Genomic DNA, 7,940 nt, shown 5'->3' with positions numbered 1-7,940 from the left:
CCACCCACCCATCTCTCTACCCTCGAGGTTCGGTGCCAGTCAGCCGGGTCACAGCCAAGTCCTGCTGCTGTCTGGAGGCGTATGATGGATGCGTTCCAAATGGCAAAATCTGGTTTGCGTCCCAAATGGCACCCTATTCCCTACATAGTGCACTACATTTGACCAGAGCCCAACTCGTTTCCATTGTAGACTGTGTGTGAGTCTGTGAGGTTTCAGTGTAAAGGCCCTTGTTCAGAGTGATCAGGGTTTTTTAGTTGAAGTGCTAAATTACCCTTTTAATGTCAACGGCGAGAACACAGAGTCATCTCTCGATTTGGCGGGAGCCCTTCAGTGGCAGCCAGGCAGAGTTTGATAGAGTGTGGAGGTTCTAACAGGCAGGAAACCTGGTGACCTTTCACTGTTTTTGACGCTCTGACTCGATTGCCCTTTCGAAAATGCTAACACTGAATGGTTTGCCATAAAACGGGCCTTCGGCAACAAAAAAAAGGGCTCTAGAGTACCACTTTCCAGGAAGCAGTGAGTGAAGTTTGGGGTCAGGGCTCTAACTGATCCAGAACCAAGTATATTCATTGTTCTAAGTGTGTCCCAAATGGCCACCCATTCCCTATATAGTGTTCTACTTTTGACCAGGACCCACAGGGCAGCCACAATGTTTTTGAGCCACTATTCAAAAGCCTCCAAGCATTATAGATTCAAACAAGTAGTTTTTTGTTTAAAATATAGCTTTTGCAATTTGTGGGGGCAAGTTACAAAATCAATCAAGTCTCTTGCCGCGACTTTATGATTAAAACTGTTTTTTTTCTTCAGGTTGAAAAAGTATTTATTTATCTTTAACCATATAGTAAGCCCTGAGCTAGGCATATAGTTGCTTAACTTCTTGAGCTGTCTCAGAAACAACAAAGCAACTTAATTATCAGCAATTTTATTCATTGGTGTGCAGAATGTGATAGAAAGCGTAATTGTCTTAATGAAAGACTGCGATGTGGCCTTTGTAACACAAGCACCTCTTCACAGCCAAATCAAAAGCACACAACCGCTCTGCTCAGGGCTCAGAAGTGGATCACCTCCATCTCAATTATCGAGGGCTGATGATGGTAATAAGCTGCTTCGGTACGATTCACAACACCTCTAATAATGAGACATCCTCAATCAGAGAAAAAACCCTGTCAACTTTTATCTTTCAGAAAATATAAGTATATCTCCTCGAATATCTCCTCGAATATCTCTTTTCATCCTACATCTTACCCTCTTTATTCATAAAAAAAAAAGATCCTCTCTCATTCTTTTACCGTGCTCTCTTTCTAAACCTTAATTAGCATTAGCAAACTCATCACATTATTGGTCGACTCAATTTGGTACAACGATAAAGCGAAAAAGAACAATGAAGGGCTTTACTGTATTAAGTGCTGCTCTTGCAGATATTAGTTCATTAGAGGAGGGGACATGCTCAACCAAGATGGCTGTCATAGTTTTAAGTCCATGGCTGCAACCCAAATGGCACCTATTCCCTTTAAAATTGATTACTTTTGACCAGGTCAAAAGTAGTGCACTACTGTATATAGCGAAAAGGGTGCCATTTGGGACAGCCTATTTTTCTATGTACTGTATCTCTGCGGATGTTTATATACTACTGAAGTCATTGGCAATGGTGTGCCTGATAGGGCATACCAGCTGTGTCACTGGTGAACACTTAATCCCTCTGATAGCCTCATTGCTATATAGCACTAGACTACTGCCTAATAATGCTACTCCAAGGCATTGCACTTGGCCCTTTTACAAGTGCTTACAATTGAGAGGTCCCGGTCCCCTGCCTAAAATAGCTCTCCGGGCATCGGCTCGGCTATCCCCCCTGTCGTTCACCCTGACCAGCACAATAGAACAGCATGGGGAAGTGGTTCTGGAAGTGGTAGATGAAGGGGATTTAAATAGAGGCAGATATTGCACCGTGGCTTTCAGCCAGGAGAGTCTGGGTGAGCCATCTATCTATCAGACAGGGACCATGCAGGACAGACAGCACAAAAAGCACGAGACCTCATTACAGCGGACCAGTGTCCGCACGGCTGTCCGCCTGGGCCGCTCATTGACCAGTCGGCTGGGCAATAAGTAAGACTGAGAGGGCAGGGCTGCCACGCCGCCCGCACCCCGCCCCCACGCCAGCCCGTCGGCAATTATTCAGACAGTTAATTAGGTCAGTCAGCTCCTCCAGCCCCGCAGGAGGAACAATGTGCAAGACGGCCGAGACTGACCTACGGACTCTCATCCGGTGGAGTGTCTGAACATCGCTGGCTGTGATCGGTCCAACACCTAGGGACGGTTGACCTAACCAAATTCATGATTAAACACCTGAGCCTCCACTGTACTGTAGACCTGCCAGCCCACCCTGCGATGTTCCCAGGTATATGACGTGGGATGACCATGGGCCACGTGAAGGATTGGACTGTTTCATTTTTCTCTGATAGCATGCAGATATCCGATTGAGGGGAATGGATTGATCTAGAGCAGGCTTATAAAGGCCATGGATTCCAAAGGCTTTTGTGCTAGATATTCACGGCAACCTTACCTAGCCACCAATATATAGATAGTAACTTACTGTAAGTTACACATCTTAAATACTGACTATAACTGTATTATACCTTGCGTATCAAACCTGATCAGCAGCTCTGACAAGGTTAATGCACTAAGCCTTGATGGAGATGACAGTGAACTGCTGCCCTACAAGGCATGTTTTCTCAAATCGTGATTTAGTGGTTGGATCTAAAACCTGCTGTGTCATGTCCTTCTATAATCAGGCCCTCGTTTCTCTCTTACTAAAGCCCAATGAGCTGTTTATTTTCCTAATATGAGCCCATCATTCCGTCAGTGTTCTCCTTCCAAAAGCAAACAGGGAAAGGTTGATGTCCATGCCAATCCCCCAGTATGATAGTGATTGCGACATTTCCTCTCCTCCCTGAGGGCCTCACTGCACCTCACCCCCGTCGATGTCAAAAATGCTCCAATTCCTAAGGAGCAATATCTCCTCCTCACAGAGAAAAAGGTCACATGCTCCATTATTTCAAACTGAACTTTTGACCTAATATTTACAGAAAGAGGAGGCGAAAAAGAACCCTTGACGTGACACACTGGAGTTTGATCGGCATGTTGTTGTTTGAATGGATACTACAGGAATATCGTTATTTTATTTTAGACATAGGATGTTAACAGGTTGTGAATGGATGATGATAAAAATATCTCCAATTATTAAGAGACAATAATCTACATTTAGGCAACTACTTCTATTCTGTCTTTATTCTTGTTTGGTGCTGATGTCCTATCTGTCAGAACGGCGACAGTGAAATGCGGTAGGCGAAGTCACACGCAGGACACAGAGCTACTGGAAACCGTACTTTAATGAAAGTCACCAGTGAAAAGAAACTGTCTCCAAACAACGGAGAAAACAAACAACCCGCACACTGCCGATGACGCAAACAATAACACACAACACACAATGCACGACAGAGGGTTAAATAGGGAATACAATACAACATAATGGGAAACAGGAGTACACAATCAGGACACAACAAGTCAAACACCGAAACATAGATCGGTGGCAGCTAGTACTCCGGGGACGACGAACGCCGAAGCCTGCCCGAGCAGGGAGGAGGAGCAGCCTCGGCTGATTCCGTGACACTATCGCTATACATCAGTGTGCAAGGGAGTAAACCAGGCTCCAGTAGGGCCCTAAGGCTGTGATGCTGAAGACAGACTAATATTGCCTTTGACTCTGATTCACTCCGCCAGTGAGTTCACTCCGCCAGCGTCGTTTTCTTCTCATAGAATGTCATTAGTGTTGGGTGGTGAAACAAGAGAGGATGTAGAGTGCAACTCAGCCAATCCAAAATGTACTCTACTGTACCATCAACTCCTCAAGACAATGAGAAGCACACCAAATTCAATAATGATGCTCACTATCAAACTATTACAGTACATTTACACACCACAGTTATCGATTGATGTAAAGAGAGAATTTGAACGAGAGAGAGTGTGACGAGGTGTGAATGAAGGAGTCAGGCGCAAGAGGTAAAACACCGAGTTTATACCGTTTACATAAATCAAACGCTCCCAGCGTGAAAACGAAACTATAACAAGGGAAAAATATTCCACCTTGGCAAGTACAAATAGAAGAGTAGCTCAACCGAGCTACTTGCTCTCACAATAAACAATCACTCACAAAGACAAGGGGAACAGAGGGAACACTTATACACATACTAATTAGGGGAATGAGCACCAGGTGTGTGTGATTGACAAGACAAGACATGACAAGTGGAGTGATGAGAATGGGATCGGCAGTAGCTAGTAAGCCGGTGACGACGAAAGCCGAAACCTGCCCGAACAAGGAGGTGTGGCAGCCTCGGCTGAATTCGTGACAATAGGGCTCAGTAGTTCACTATAAAGGGAATATGGGGCCATTTGGTACGCAACCTTGGTCAGTTGAGACTGCTGATTTGGGAGGAGCTGGATATTGACCCTGTCGTTGATTGTGCATTTCCTTCGTTGTACAAAACCAATTCTCAGAGGCTTAATAAGAGAGAAGCATTATAAAAAGAAACACATGCTTGGCTCTACCAAATACTTGATGTACGGTACCGTCAACTATCATCTCTTAAGTTGTTTTGCTTACCCTACTGTCACGATCGCCTATGAAATACGACCAAAGCGCAGCGTTGGGAGTGAACATGACTTTAATGTTGAAATAACGACAAAACAAAACACGATCCGTAACGTCCTCAGTACATAGACTGAACATAGAACAAAAAACCCACAAACAAACCGTGAAACACAACAGTATATATATGGCTCCCAATCAGAGATAACGAGCCGACAGCTGACACTCGTTACCTCCGATTGGGAGTCATTGACCAATCACCACTAAACACAAACAAAATGAAACTCACCCAACCCCAACACCACCAAATGAGATACACCCTGGCTCTAACACACAGTCCTAGAACCAGAGTGTGACAGTACCCCCCCCCAAAGGCGCGGACTGCGACCGCGCCCAACTACAAGCAAACAGGGGAGGGCTGGGTGGGCATTCCTCCTCGGCGGAGGCTCCGGCTCCGGGCTTCCTCCCCATTTCCTCTCCAACCCCCCAAAGTACCCCTGGGCCTGTCTAGCCCCGCTGGCCGGAACCGGACTGACGACACGCGCCCCTGGCTTGGTGCGTGGATCCTGGCTGGACGGCTCTGGCGGATCCCGGCTGGACGGCTCTGGCGGATCCCGGCTGGACGGCTCTGGCGGATCCCGGCTGGACGGCTCTGACGGATCCCGGCTGGACGGCTCTGGCGGATCCCGGCTGGACGGCTCTGGCGGATCCCGGCTGGAAGGCTCTGGCGGATCCCGGCTGGACGGCTCTGACGGATCCCGGCTGGACGGCTCTGGCGGATCCTGGCTGGACGGCTCTGGCGGATCCTGGCTGGACGGCTCTGGCGGATCCTGGCTGGAAGGCTCTGGCGGATCCCGGCTGGACGGCTCTGGCGGATCCCGGCTGGACGGCTCTGGCGGATCCCGGCTGGACGGCTCTGGCGGATCCTGGCTGGACGGCTCTGGCGGATCCTGGCTGGAAGGCTCTGACGGATCCCGGCTGGACGGCTCTGGCGGATCCTGGCTGGACGGCTCTGGCGGATCCTGGCTGGACGGCTCTGGCGGATCCCGGCTGGAAGGCTCTGGCGGATCCCGGCTGGACGGCTCTGGCGGATCCCGGCTGGACGGCTCTGACGGATCCTGGCTGGCCGGCTCATGGCTGGCTGACGGATCTGGCTGCTCATGGCTGGCTGACGGATCTGGCTGCTCATGGATGGCTGACGGATCTGGCTGCTCATGGCTGGCTGACGGATCTGGCTGCTCATGGCTGGCGGAAGGATCTGGCTGCTCATGGCTGGCGGAAGGCTCTGGCTGATCCTGTCTGGCGGAAGGCTCTGGCTGATCCTGTCTGGCGGAAGGCTCTGGCTGATCCTGTCTGGCGGACGGCTCTGGCTGGACAGGGCTGACGACGCACCCCGTAGGCTCGGTGCGTTGAGCAGGGACAGGCAGAACCGCACTGGGGACACACACCCCTGGCCCTACACGGGGATCAGGAACGGGCCGGACCGGACTGGAAACACCCCCAGTACCTCTCGCCGTGCCTCCACACTTTCCATCCCCCTTCGTAACCAGTGGCCCCCCTTAAACTGGCGGCCATATCTGCCAACCTCCTGCACTCCTCCAACCCGTACACCTGCTGCCCCGACGTCGTGAGCCCCCCCCTAAAAATTTTCTGGGGGTCTCTCCTCTCCGTGGACCAGGCCTCCATCATTCTCGCCCAATTCTCGCTCCTCTGTTTCCAATTATCGCCCCTTCAGCTCCTGGACACGCTGCTTGGTCTGGTCTTGGTGGGTTTTTCTGTCACGATCGCCTATGAAATACGACCAAAGCGCAGCGTTGGGAGTGAACATGACTTTAATGTTGAAATAACGACAAAACAAAACACGATCCGTAACGTCCTCAGTACATAGACTGAACATAGAACAAAAAACCCACAAACAAACCGTGAAACACAACAGTATATATATGGCTCCCAATCAGAGATAACGAGCCGACAGCTGACACTCGTTACCTCCGATTGGGAGTCATTGACCAATCACCACTAAACACAAACAAAATGAAACTCACCCAACCCCAACACCACCAAATGAGATACACCCTGGCTCTAACACACAGTCCTAGAACCAGAGTGTGACACCTACAGTTTTCTCAAGTAGAAGTTATGGCTTCCAGGCTACAGCCTGTCATCATGCTTGTCAATATTTGTTCCTGTACCTGTCAAGTGTTGTTGTATATAGCTTATGTAAGCATCATCACATTTTCAAGGTACTGCTCTACTATTATTTCTATTGATTTCTAGTCAATGGTGAGAGAGCACTAAGACTTTCCCCAATACCTTTGAACATCCCCCCTCTTGTCTCCCTCCTTTCTCTTCCCTCCTTCTTTCTACTGTAATACTCCATGCGTCACTCATGCTAAGAACCACACTACTCTTTTTGACTTTTCATCAGACACATGCTGCTCTCCCATCTCTTGTTTTTTCCTCTCCTCTCGTCAATATTTCATGCCATTGAAAGTGCATCTATTCTCGGCATTTACCCATGCCCTACCACCTCCTGACTGTTAAAACATAATTTGCTATCATTTGACATCCCTCTCCCTGACTCTTTCACCCCCCTTGCTTCTCAATCATCTCCGTTGGGACCATCATGCATTGCTGATGATGACCCTCGCTGCAATGATTGCCTTCATTTGTTTCATTTTTTCCTCATGTTTGTATGCCATTGTTCCATTATTGTTGCTACCCCAATTTTGCAAACACGCTACCCCCATTTTGCACACACGCTCACACGCATGCACACATGCACACACGCTCACACACATGCACACATGCACACATGCACACACACACAAAAGTCAATCACCTATCGTTCATGTGTCTCGCGCCTCTGTTATTATATCTCTCATCACTCTTAATACCAATATTGCTATGACATACAGCACGCCCCCTTTCCTTTTCTCCCCTCTTTTTCATTCGCCACGATCATTTACCAATCCCCAGCTCATTCCCCGAAGGTTCACCCTTCATCCACTCATTCAAGTTCTCTCTCTCTCTTTTCACTATGTCCTGACATTACAGAACATTGTTCTTGATTTCTTGGCAGATGCCATTATCCCTGGCCTATATCTTCACAATCACATTAGCCATTTGTACATCTGGGTACTTGCTGGAGCGAATCAGGTTAAGCACCATGCTCACCTACATGTACATATTACCTTGACTAACCTGTACCCCAGCACATTTGACTCGGTACCGGTACCCCTGTATATAGCCTCGTTATTGTTATTTTATTGTGTTGCTTTTTTTACTTTAGTTTATT

This window comes from Coregonus clupeaformis, chromosome 8 (genome assembly GCF_020615455.1).
Source record: "Coregonus clupeaformis isolate EN_2021a chromosome 8, ASM2061545v1, whole genome shotgun sequence".
NCBI lineage: Eukaryota > Metazoa > Chordata > Actinopteri > Salmoniformes > Salmonidae > Coregonus > Coregonus clupeaformis.
Note: the sequence above shows the minus strand (reverse complement) of the source record.